The sequence below is a fragment of the Brachyistius frenatus genome, unplaced genomic scaffold (assembly GCF_029030835.1).
Source record: "Brachyistius frenatus isolate BFR_SWC_R1_liver_20210118 unplaced genomic scaffold, ASM2903083v1 Contig_20, whole genome shotgun sequence".
NCBI classification, from domain to species: Eukaryota; Metazoa; Chordata; class Actinopteri; family Embiotocidae; genus Brachyistius; species Brachyistius frenatus.
In genome coordinates, this window is record NW_027210619.1 from 490001 (window position 1) to 503209 (window position 13209).

At 42.8% G+C, this 13209-nt stretch overlaps 1 protein-coding gene across 3 annotated transcripts in view; it reads right to left on the minus strand.

Annotated features, from left to right (window-relative positions):
* The window catches only part of LOC138619275 (poliovirus receptor homolog), a 79063-nt gene that overhangs the window by 64257 nt on the left and 1597 nt on the right, over positions 1–13209 (minus strand). The window lies entirely within an intron of this gene.

Sequence of the window (13209 nt, forward strand, 5' to 3'; positions counted from 1 at the left end):
TCTCTGGATTCCTCTCCCGTTACACCATGCACGCCCTCGCACACTTGTTTACTGCGGGGATTCCTCCCTTCCTAAATCTTCTATCTGGTTTGTGCTTCTAACTTGAATCACAAAGTTGGTGAAGAAAAATAAACAAGTATAGGAGCAACAGTAGTCGCCCCACCTTGCCTGCGGCGGAGTGTGTGTTTCTGGTGCTCACATCCTTGCACACAACCCTCTGATTCAATACCCCTAACACGGTCTTAACACCTTTTTCCTGTGCAGCTTGTGCCCTTCTTTCCTCTTCTGCCTCTGCGTTCCTCTCTCTCGCCCCTATCTCAATCTGTCACCTTACATTCTCCCCTCGGTCCTCCTTAATCTTTTCCTCATTGCATCTTCTCTGCTAACCAATTTTCAAAGCAGCTTTTCCAACTAATCCAACATGTTCTGTTTTTAGCAAGCGGCGAACACAAATATAAGTTCATTAACAATCAAGAGCTGAAATCAGTTGCAGTGTAGCAGAGCTGTGGCATTTCCTGGCTCCTCATTCATTAGCATATGTTTGAAAACCCAGTCTAAATGAAATGATCAGAGATGTTGATGAGCTACAAACAAAGACCCAGAATTATTCCTATGATGTTGCGGCATGTTAATGCTTGTTTTTAATATGTTGCACTTGCGTTTTTTTTTTTTTTTTTTTTTAACTAGGCTCCTAAAATAGATGCAAATGAATGGAGAGTCAGGAAAAAGCCCGAGCGCCCAGAGTAATGACACATCCCCAGGGTGCCTACTGTTTTCGGGTGATTGTTCAGGAAGTCCAGTGGGGGTGTGCAAGCTAATAAGTAATAATAGTCTATCAAAGTGAAATGTTGCATTGAGTCTCCTTGTAGCGCTACAGTATCTTGGACTTATTTGCAGCCTTCCCTCCACTCTGATTGGGGATGTGGTTCCATGGGCTGCACCTGTGTCTCGTTACTGCCACTGATGGTTCAGTAACAGGCTCCTCTCTTCCCTCGCCATTGTGCTCTCACTCTTTTCCCCCCTTTAGCTACTGCCAACATGCATTTACCTCCAACAGCATGGCCTGCGCTCATCTCTTCCCCTTGCTCATCCCACTGCATGCATTCACATGATCTCCGCAGCCCCTTTTCCTCCCGTCGCTTCTGCCATTACAGACTCAGCACAAATGGGGTTTGTCAACTGTTAGGTGATCTAATGATTTTGTGCTAGACTGACCCGTGACTTCAATTTGTCAGGAAGTTCTCCAAGCAGCCTTTTACTTGAACAGGTCATTTACCATTTCTTACACACACACACACATGCTTCTGTCAATATTATTCTGATTTACTGCAAGTCCCACACATTCATCAAGAAAATAATTACATCTGGGGCTACAACGAATGATTATTCTCATTATCATTTCATGTACTGATTAATTTCAATTCATTATTACAACTAACAGTGCAAAACACAGATATTAATTTTACCATCACACAGGACACAGAAAATCTGCAACTCTGGATAACTGATAAGCTGGAAGTAGGAAATGTTTGTTGGAAATTTCTAGAGATGAAATGATGGGTTAATTTCGTGGAAAAATGCTAAATATCATATATGCATATATGGCACAGATACAGTATATCAACAATGTGGCTAGGGCAAAAATAAACAAAAAAAAAGGTGTGAGATTTCACTGATTTACTAAAGAAATAAATTGGTTTTCTATTTATTTTCATGAAACAAATTAACCATGCATAAAAACACAAGGTAACAAAGAAGTCGAATAGGACTTACAGTTGTAAGTTTGGACACCCCTGAGAAAATGACATTATGTTCATTTCTAAAGTGAAAATAGGTAAATACAGACCCTGTTGTAAACAGTCATTGTTAAATGTTAACAATAATGTTTCCTAAACAGAAAAACCTCAACTACAAACGTTTGTTCTCCAAACACAACACAGGGCTAAATTTTAACTTCATCTGTACACAGTAATTGTTTTGTAAATGACTCTGGCTGGTCCAGATGTTGCTTCGTATACTTCAGATATGGACTTCTGGGATGAGGTCATAGGTAAGGTTTCTTTATGATGACTCTTCATGGTCTTTGTTTGTGCTGCACAGTGGAACGGTGCACCTTCACTACTGTGTCAACCAGATTGTCCTACAGCTCCTTTTTGGTCATTTGGGGATTTTGTTTTGTTTTCTTTGGCGTTCCAAATGTTGTCTTGACACATTTCCCCTTGACTGCTATTTCTTAATAGAACTGTTGGGTTCATGTAGTTTTTGGCAGCTGGCAGGAAATTCATGTTGTGTTCATATTACTGTTTTGTCCATTTTTGAGTTATAATATATTATAATTACAAACATTTAACCTTTTGCTTAAGCACATTAATTGTCCGTATTCATTTTGAAGCCCCTGGCTATTAACACTTAAATAAGGCTTAATCTATTTACCACAGGAAAATAATGCAAACATTTGTCCACAGTTGGTTGGCTCTGGTTAATCCAGAATGAATGACTGTCTGAAAAGACAGTGGGAAGCTGGGGGTGCTTTGTTATCTTTTTTTTAGAGCTGCCCCCTCCTTTATAGTTATTAGTATTTTCAGATAGTCAGCTTAGGGGAACCAATGGTTAATGAGCATTACCACAAGGTTTGAAGAGTCAATAAATTGATCAAGTTGTAGAAATATTGTCATCTCCTTTATTACAATTCTTGATCTAACTCACAAGTTTCAATGAGTAGGTTAAGGTCTAATGAGTTTATGAAGTTCTCAGACTTCACAAGTAGAAGGGTGGCCATAGTTACACTTGCTTAATCATGGTTTGATTAAAAAATAATAATAACCTCATAAAATTTGAAGAAAGGCTTGTTTTTAAGACTACTGAATGGGTGCATGTCAGCAGACAACAGCTGTAATATCTCAGTCTGTATGATCTCTAACACCTCAGTCTACGAGTCTCACTGTGCTGACCCGTGCTTGGTTTAATGAGACATGACACAGTAGGTGGCTACACTGCTGGACTTCAACTCTGTTCACTGTAAATATTACAGTGTGTTATGTGTTGTAATAATACTTTTTCTCTTTTTAAGACCTCCATTTGCATCTGTGTCTGTCGTAGAAAGAAAGAAAGTTTTGCAAGAAACATTTTTAGTCTCTATTAAAATTATAATTAAAAAAAAAAAAAACAGGAATATTGAACTGGAAAACAATAAAAGAATCACATTAAAGTCAATTTAGTTCCAGGACTTTGATAGAAATCCAGTCTAATATTGAATGTAATCAGTCTGGCCTAACTATGATATCATAGCCAATACGGCACCTTCTAAGGCCAATTAACCCCAGTGTCAGCATTAAAAACTCAAGTGTATTCATTATGCTTGACAAATGAATGCAATACCGGGATGATACAAACATTGGCCTTGATGGCTTCAGAGATAGCTAGCTCCATAGTGTGATGGCTTCAAGATGAGTGGAGGGGATTGAGTAACTATAAACATTAGAAGATCCTGGACAGACTCCCTCCTACGCTGTGCATATTAATTATTCTAATGCAGCTAAGCTCAGCTTGTCACACTTTGACACTGCATAATTATGTCATCTACAAGGGACGAGTATTTTAAAAGGGCAGACGCGCAGTGCAGGAGCCTGCCTCCTTAGATGGAGATGTACAATGTTCTAAAATGTCAACATACGTCTAAAGAAAGTTTCACATTTAGCTGGTAGGGACCTTTAGGTCGTATTAGTAAAGTAACATTAGATCTATGGAAAGGACGCCAGAACAAGCACTCCGAGGTATCTTAATATAGCTGGCAAGTCTTCCAGAAGGACCTTTTTACGATAACGAACCAGCCAATTCTGTAAGTATTAGCTTGAGTGACAAGAGCGTCCATCAAACACCCCAGATCCCCTCACCCATGGCCTCCCGCCATCCATCAATCCATCCTGACAGCCCTCCCTCCATCTCTCCATGTAAATAAACAACAGAAAGAAGAGGGGAGGAGCAAAGAGCAGGCGGAGCGGAGAAGAGGAAATCAAAGTAGGACACTCAAACCTGAGACAAGCAAGGCAGGTTCGGAGCGGAAAAGGACAAGTGAAGCACGGGGGCGGGGAGGTGGGTGTGCACTGTTGGAAAATAAAATGGAGGAGGAAGGGGGGGGAGAGACAGGAAGCAAACTCACAATGGGCTGAGGTGATGAGGGGAGAAACAGGAGAAAACAGTCATCTGGAAGGAATGAAGTGAGGAGATAAATTGGAAGCGAGGGGAACTGACTGGCACGAGGACGATTGCCAAATGAGCAGACACACAAGAGGAAGCCGTGTAAAAGAATGCAGAAGAAGGAAAGTGGAGGAAAGGACAGAGAAAAAAAACATCTATGGAGTAATGAATGTAATAGAGAGGGAGACAGCGGAGGAAATAGAGACAAAAAATGAAGAAGGGAAAAGTTGGTAGGGGGAGCCGGACAACTGAAAACATTCGTGTTAGTTTAAACAAGAAGAGGAACCACATCCTTTCCTCACATCACCCTCCTCCCACCCCCCACCAACCCCTCCCCACCACCCCCTCCCCACCCCAATCTTCCCTGAGGCCGTGTCTATTTAAATGTGTGTTTAAACGGTGAGTGCTACAGCTCTAATCACGGCTGGCATCACAGCACATTCCCTCCCTACTTCTCCCCCACACCCCCCCAGCACCCAGCCTTCTTCTGTCGCTCAGAACCCAGCACACTCGACACACAGTCATGCATGCACCCTGCATGACTGTGCTGTGCCAGGGAGAAATTCATGAATCACTGGTGCACGAATGAGCCGCAAGCTTGTTGCAAGAACAAGAAAGTGGGAAAAGAGGAAAAGGACAGAAATAAGTGGTTAAAGTGTTTCTTTTAAAAGCATTAAAATAGGAGGAGGATTCAGTAGAGAGCTCCCAGCAACCTGAGACAGGGAGCACCCACCCAGAGGGCCTCGGTGACAAGTACAAGTCAGCAGAGAAGATACTCCCTCTCCTCGCTCATCCCCTCTCTTCCTAAAGAGGCCAAGATAGAAAGCTAAAGCAGCCAAGTAACAAGCAAGTGTGTGATGCATGCACAGCATAAACGTGTATGCACATAGAAACCAGCAAATTTTTCAGCATGCAAGTGACCTTTGAGGAGGACCAACAAGGCCTTTTGTAAAAAGAAAATCTGTTGAAAAAAAAAAAAAAAAAAAAAAAAAAAAAGGTATCACAGTGGTCCATCCACACAACAAAAAAGCCCTTCCATCAACTTCCATTTCTAGAGAAACCACCCAATCATTCTCTTCTTACAGAAACACTTTCCCTCTAGGGCCACTTCTCAATGGCAGGTCCATTGATACAGGTGTAGTGTGGTGCGGGGGGGGGGGGGGCACAATAGATGGCCTTTTCAATGGTCTGCCTCAGTTCACCTGCATCAGGGGGAACAGAAGGGGAAAGAGTCTGAAGGGAGGAAGGAGGAGGAGGGTTGCCGAGCCCGGCTGAGAACAATAGTGTCTCTGTTTTTGGTAACACCAAGTGCATCATTCTGTCTGGCAGCAGCCAGCTGACTGCCTCCACTAAAAAAACATCATCTCAAGGCTGCTGCTGTTTAATGCTCAACTCTTCTTGTGCAAATAAATCTTCAATATAAAGTTAAAAATGTGTCATTATAGGATCAACCAAGACTTCCAACCTCAGCTCAACATATGTTCACCATTTGAAAACAACAGTCATCTACTTTTTTGTTGTCGTTTTTTTTTTTTTTTTTTTTAATATACTGGTACGAAAAACCTGAAAAGAAAGAAATGCTATGTCAGTGATTTTATCCAATATTCATCTTTTCTTTGATTGTCTTTGTTTATAAAAACTCAGACTTTTTGGAAAATTAAATTTTTCCATGAACCCACATTGATGTCTTCATTACTTGTTTTGCCTCACCGACAGTTCAAAACTCAACGGTATTTAATGTACATTGATGTAAGACAGACACAAGCAGAAATTTAAGAAACTCATATCTGCAAATATTTGGCATTTCTGTTCTTGAAAACTAACGGTTGTGATTACTTGTACCACATTTTCTGTGGAAATACTCATTGCATAACAATGTTTTAGTCTGCATTACTTTAAAGAAACTAAACAAATCCTACTAGACATCCACTTAATAATATATGGACAGATTTAACCTACTTCCATCACTACTAAGGACACTGGAGATACAACATATCGGAGTGTGCATGTTCGGGCAACCTTATTGTTAGTTTTTTCTTACAGTGTTCACAGTTACCAAACCGGTTTTCTGTTGCACTACTGGATTGTATATCTTTTTTCCTTTTTTCATTACACTGGGAATTAACTCTTCAAACGTAATCCCATTCCAACTCCAGTGTGAGATTCTTGTTCGATGAGTCAAGCTATATTACCAGCCTAGTCACTGCCTGCGGGGGATACAGTGTGTGACAGCCTTTAGCAGCAGGGGAGTGGACATCGTCAGCCTGATCCCGGCACTGCACGACAGGTTAGGTCTGCTGAAATAAAATAAAATCCTGCATCTGTTTTCATTTCCCCTCTTCCCATTTTACCTACTTGCTTAGCTCACTTGCTTACTTGACTTTGTTGTGTCACTACACCTTTCCTGTCCTCTGTACAGTAATCAAGTGACTCAACCATCAAATCAGCCCTGCATTCCTCAGTGCTGTGTGTCCATGTGTGTGCAATGTATGAACTGAACTTGTGGGTAAGGAGGTGGTGGTGTTTGTCGTTCTGAAGCCTGGGCAAGGGAGACAGAGGGAGAGGAGGGTGAAGTGAAACACTGTAAAAAGTGTCACAGCAACTTAACCTTCAAAAAAAATGCCTACCGGGGTAGAGTGGGAGGAGGCTTTCTTGGCCATTAGAAGGGAAAGAGGGAGAGGACAAGTGCACGAAAGAGAGGAAGAATGATTGATGTGTGGAAGAAAAAAGAAACAGAAGACCTCATTAGGGGTGGGAGGAAGGTACATACGGCTACGATACAAATGTCTGTAGGGAGGGTGGGGGCTGTTAAGGAGGTATGAGAGGAAAGTAGAGCGAGAGACAAGGGGAGCAAATGAGAGTGGGAGAGGGAAAGTAGCAAAAAGGCAGTTTGGATTGGCTTAAAGAGAAACTCTGGGGCTGACATAGGTGGAAGAGACAACTGGGGAAATTGGATGGTAGGACAGAGAGAGGAAGAGCTGGAGAGGAGAAGGAGAGTGATGGAGAGCCTAAGAGGATGGAGGAAAGTAACAGACATTCCAATTACAGAAGGAGAAACGAGGGACTGATGACTAAAAAACAAAGTAAAGGGGGACAAAAAAACAGGACAAAAGGAGGAAAAAAGATACAGTAAGACAGCAGTTTAGTGAGCAGATGGATCAATTATGCGGACCAAATTACAGAGAGGAGGAAGTTGGTGCATTAGGGGAGGACATAAATAGAGAAAGACAGGACAGGGGAAAGAATGAATCAAGATGGAGGAGTGGAAGTAAAAGGCACAAATGTGACAGAGGGGAGAGTGGCAGAGGAGAGCAAGTGGCCGATTAGAGAGCAGGCAATCAGTTGGGCACATGAATGAGACAAATCACTTCAACAAAGGAGGGCCTACCCTCCCTGAGGAGACGCACCAAATAGACCCTGGCACACCCCTGTTGACAAAACATTGGGCTGATAACCGAATAAACCTGCTGCCTTCATTTGACCATAATGCGCTGTTTGCTTCGGGGGAGGATTTAAATGCTCTTGCCTTTTCAAGGCTCTGGGGACTAATGACGACTGCGCTGACTATTTATCAGCATACTATAGCTTGGCCGCCTGTTTTTAAACCAATAAGTGAAACAATAGATAGCTCTGATATAAGTGGAAAGATAGAATTATAGGATCTTAACAACACTGCTCGTCTTGTGAAACACAAGAACACTCCAAGCATGCTTTCATACGAAATAAAACCTTTTGTAGTATTATCTCAGCAAAAGAGTAATCGAGTGTCCTGTGTCAAATTTCAGAGATCATATCTGTGTAAAAATACTACATTTTCACATTACAGTGTGTAATTTTACCCTGTTGCTCAGATAAGACTCCTGGGATCACAAGGAAAGCTGACTGAATTGAAAGCAGTTGGTGTACACAAGGTTTCTTGAGGAGCAAGACTCCCCATCCAGCTCCCAGAGCCCTTACAAGACCCTGTCGCACCAAATTCAATTTCCTTCTGTAGCCAGCCTGTCCACTGCCTATGATAAGTGTGAATTGGACATGACCTTGTCAAAGTCAGATGTGATGAAGATGCAGCCTGTCTGTGTTTGTGTGTATTAACAGTGGTGCACAAAGGTGTGCCGATAGGTGACAAAATGTACAAAATGGCTGTGGTGTTGCTTGTAACACATGTTGATAAAAAGGAGCAAATATTGTGAGAAGAGAAGCAGCAGTAACAGCAAAACCGGCTAGACATTTCACTAACGGGGAGGAGAGAGGACACAGGGAGGGATTAGCAGAGGAGGAGGAGAGGGAGAGATGTTTCATGGCGCTGTCATGTCGATGGAGCGAGCCCTAAATGTTTTCAATATCACATAAGGGCACTGCATCAGCCACCATTCAATACCAGATCAATAACGCAAACCACCTTCCACCTCGCAAACTACATTTAGACACATTGAGGTGACTGCTAATGAGCAGCTGTGTGCATGTGTGTGTGTGTGTGAAGGGACACGCTGAGGAGGACACAGTCAAGGGCCTCAGTGCTACAGTAGCCAGTCAAGGGCCTCAGTGCTGCAGTAGCATAGAGATCTGCTGAGTGCATGATGGGGAGGATTTCAGAAATAAAAGAATGTGACAAAGAGAGAAGAAAGAGGAGAAAGATGACAGCGAGAGGGCACAGGCCAGGTAACAATAATAAAAAGAGAAAGGTTAGTGCTGGCAGTCCTTTACTGTCTACAATAGAAGGATCTCTGGCTATTAAATATGTGTTTAATGCTTTAAGAGAGGGAGAAGAAGAGGGGAGGTGCGACTAAATTACAAATGAGCTGATAATTCTTGGCCTCACTGGTTCACTCCCTCACGCAGTTTTTTTAAAATCCTCCCTCAGCCTCTCTGCCAAGATGCTGCGGTGTGGAATTTGATGTCGACATCCTCAATCCCTCCCCCCCCCCACTCGTACCTCCTCCTCCTCTGATTTTTTTTTTTTACAGCAGGGTCACAGAAGACACCAGTCTCCCAAGTCTAGTTAATTAAGGGGATTTTATTTTAAAGAGTTTGGCTGCCTTTCAATGGATCTTCAATTGGAATTACCGCTCATTCTCCACATTGGCTGAGCTGGAATGGGTTTGACCTGCATCTCCCTAAATTCCATCTGGGGTTTGTTAGGAAAATGCAGACAGAAAAATGCAGATTTGGCAGAAGGTATCTTGACTAATGGTTTGGAAATGTGTGTGAGACTAAAAAATAAAGTGAGCCACATGCCTCACGGTACTGTATACAAGATAAGCTCCTGGCATGCTACTCCAGCTAATAGTACAGTCTTTGAACTCTCCATTATCTCGCAGCATGTGGGTGGTCAGAGTACATTATAGGATATGGTCTCTAGCAGTGAACTTTTATCAGCATGTGAGGGAATGAACATAGACTTGATGTAGATAACAGTTCAACCCAACACTTCTGCCAAGAATATCATCAACCCCAGCACAGTTGTGGATTTGGAAACCCACCAGTTGCCCCATTCATATTAATAATGTTTGGCATTCCTTCTGAGAGAAAGATTTCTTCTAGTTTTCCTTTGGATCAATTGGGACAGACTCCAGCAGTCTGGCAACCCTGGGAGCCAAACACAAACATCCCAGTGGGGGGCCTCTCAGTGTGACCTCAACACGGGCCCCCATCCACCCAGCATGAACATGTAGTCGGACAGCAGTATAGGGAGGGACTTCCAGCATGAAGATGGATCCGTCACAGAGCTCTGGCCGTCTTGTCGGAGGAAAGCCACTATCATTATTACGAGTCGCAGGAAAGGCATCGTTTAAGAGAGTCAATTAAATGAGTGGGGAGTGAACAAATGGATGTCCTGAGATCTAAAGTCTGCATAAGATAACAAGGTTCCCGATGAGGATGATACACTTCCCTTCCTGAAAGAAAAGGCAACACACACATGCACTTTCATCCTGCGATGTCACGTCTCCTCCCAATTATTTGTACGTCATCTAACTTACAGCGCAGCCTCAGGTTCCTGCCCTTATTCATCACCAGTTGTGAGCGCACATTTGTGTGCACTCAATTGTGTTTGTGGTCCAATATGTGGCCTAAAATGCAACAAGGCGCAGTGACTCGTGCTCATCGACCTCCCTCTCTTCAGATCCATCCATCCAGTCTAATAATATTTGCCAACTCAACAATAAACCTGATGGATGCTTTGTGTTTCTGGTCATTGGTGATGAAAGTCTGCAGAGAGAAAAGGATTTTCACTAAAACTAATTTATCAAAATATCTGTATATCTAAAATCCTCTAAGATGTTGAGGATCAACAATAATCTAATCAATATATATTGGATATAAAAAGGTCCTAAAAAAGAAAATTGCCTCCTGCTAAAATGTTTTCAATACATCTGAAAAAGCTTTTCATCCGTCACTAGTTTATTGTTAGATAAGAGGTACTTCATTTCTAGACAGCCATTAAACATTGCCACTAAGCTGAAATCACTATATTTTAATACCACATAACAAAAAGCTGTCTAAATCATGAGGCTCATTTGGTGAAATGCCAAATATTTCCTTCAATTAATGGGGGCACAATTGCCAAACAGTGTCAGTGTAGAAAGCCGCACACAAAGACTTGGTATCGCTTTCACGTTTCCATTAAGCCATAAATTCAAGCACACTTTTATGTCTGAATCAACAAACTCTTAAGGGTGATTATTAAGGTGAGGAGAAGGTTATTGATGTGTCATTTAAACAGGAAGGTCCTCATCGCACGTGCGTGTAAGAATTAGCACATATCACAGCCAGAACGACACTTTCTTGCACACGTATAGATGCACGCACACCCGACCTTTTCAAAATCCTTCTGACATTTACAGGGCCAGTGCAAAGGGGCGAGGACAGCTCATTTACATAATGATAGGACCGAACTGTGACAGTCATTAACAGAGAAAAAACAAACCAAGACCGAAACTCCTCGCTCCACTGGGACTAATGGGATACTAAGGACTTACTTTTTCCTTCTTTTATTAGGGACAAAAAAAAATTAACTCTACTCATGATCCATCAATTACATTCCTCTTGATACACAAAGTGTAGTGCTTTCCTCTCTGCCGAGATGATGAATGGTCGCAGGCTTGGCAGGACTACACTGTTCACACCATGTGGAGGGAAATGATTCTCGTAGTTTGAGCTATTGCACACATATGACTGCCAAAAGAAACATTACTACATTAGAGTGTAGTACGTGTGTGTGATAGGGAAGGGTGAGGGCAGCTAATGTTGTAGTGGCTTGTGGAAATGTACAATATTAGCTGCTATGAGTTTTGGATTAAAAACCACACACCAAGTCACTGAGGTCCACGCAGCTCTGGCTGACATGAAATCCAACATCCATGGTCACAGACCACAGTGGAGACACATGTGGTTTATTTTCCTGTCTGTCTGCATGCTGTTGCTGTCATAAACAGCACAACCTTGAGTCCAGAGAGGGAGGAGGGAAGCTATTTGAATAACCCATTGACTACCATCACTCAAACAAAAGCACTGGACAGGAGAGAATGAAAGATCTCTGGGGGGGGAAAAAAAACCAGACTAGAACAAGGCCCCTGTATGTACTGGACAGCAGAGGTGGGGGAGGGAGCGGTGGGCTGGCAGGAGACAGGGGGGGGGGGGGGGTTCGAGTGGCGGCTGGGAAAGAGGGGAGGTGGGGCATCGCCTGTCTTAATCAGTTGCTGCCTGCTGAATTTTCCAGCCAATCCAGAAACTCGGCCACAAGCTGAAGCAACAAGCACAAGCGAAGCAGGAGGCTGCCGAAAAAAGCCACCTGTTTCCTCGAAACTGAGAAGAGTCATCAACAGGAGCTTTTCTGGATTCTTTCAGGTACACGAAGAAAAACATTGGCTTATATGAGAGCATTGAGGGGAGCAGCCTTTTCCCCCCGGCCACGACCCTGCATGCCCACCAGTTTCTCAGGCAGCCAGCCAGCCAGCCAGCCAGTCAGCAACCCCCTACACACATGCAGCTTACTCAGCCAGAAGGACAATGCAGCCATAGCATCAGCCCCCTGCACCCAAAACTCCCCCACACGTAAGCCCCCCTTCTTTCAATAAAACCATCTCCATGGTAATGGGCAGAGCCTTTTTGACCCACATCTCTGGTCCCTCACAAACTTAACTTGGAAGGCAGGGAGTGGGTGGTATTACAGTGTGATTTCAGAGCTTAAACTGGAGGCCCACCTGCCTGATTCTAAGGTATAAACATAATGCAGAAAATATTACAGGAGAAAACCTTAATTAAAAACCCATCAAACTCAATATTGAATTGTTACATTAAAGCTAGGCCAAATTAAGCTGAAAACTGTGCCGGGAATTAAATCACTTCTCTCGCGTTCAGACTCAGGATGGAAGGTGTAGGTATAAGCGGTTGCTATCAAAGCCTGAGAGGAAAAGTGGAAGTAAAAAAAAAAAAGAAGTCCCTACAGCAGTTGCAGCTCAAGTTGCATAGCTTGACTATTACTCAAAAGGAGTTCAGAGGTTCACTTTGGGGAAAAAACTGACTTAAAATGAAATAAAACTAAAAAGCAGTGTTTTTTGCTTGTACTGTACTGGGGAAGCCTTGCATTCTTCCTCAATCATAAATATGCAAAACCTTTTGTTTTGCCCCCCTCCCCTCCTCCCCGCACACACACTTCTCTCCCTTCCCCAAGAGCACTTCATATTCTGTAAAATTAAATTGGACAGAAAAGGTCCACTGCATGAATAAGTCAAAAAGAGTGACTGTGTGCTTATGAGTCTTGATTAAAACAAACACCATGATCAACCGCGATACTGTTCACTACTGAACATTTATAGAGAAGCTGTTCCAGGACGTCAGATGTAGTCCTACATTCTTGCCCCAATTACGGCACAAAACAAATAGCTGGCGAGGAAACGCAGAGAAAAATGTTGAACTGGTTTCACGTCACACACATTCATATGTTAATAGGTTAACTGCGTGCCATGCATATTTTCTCTCATTTCAGGGCCTGCGGACACAGTACCTGTAGGC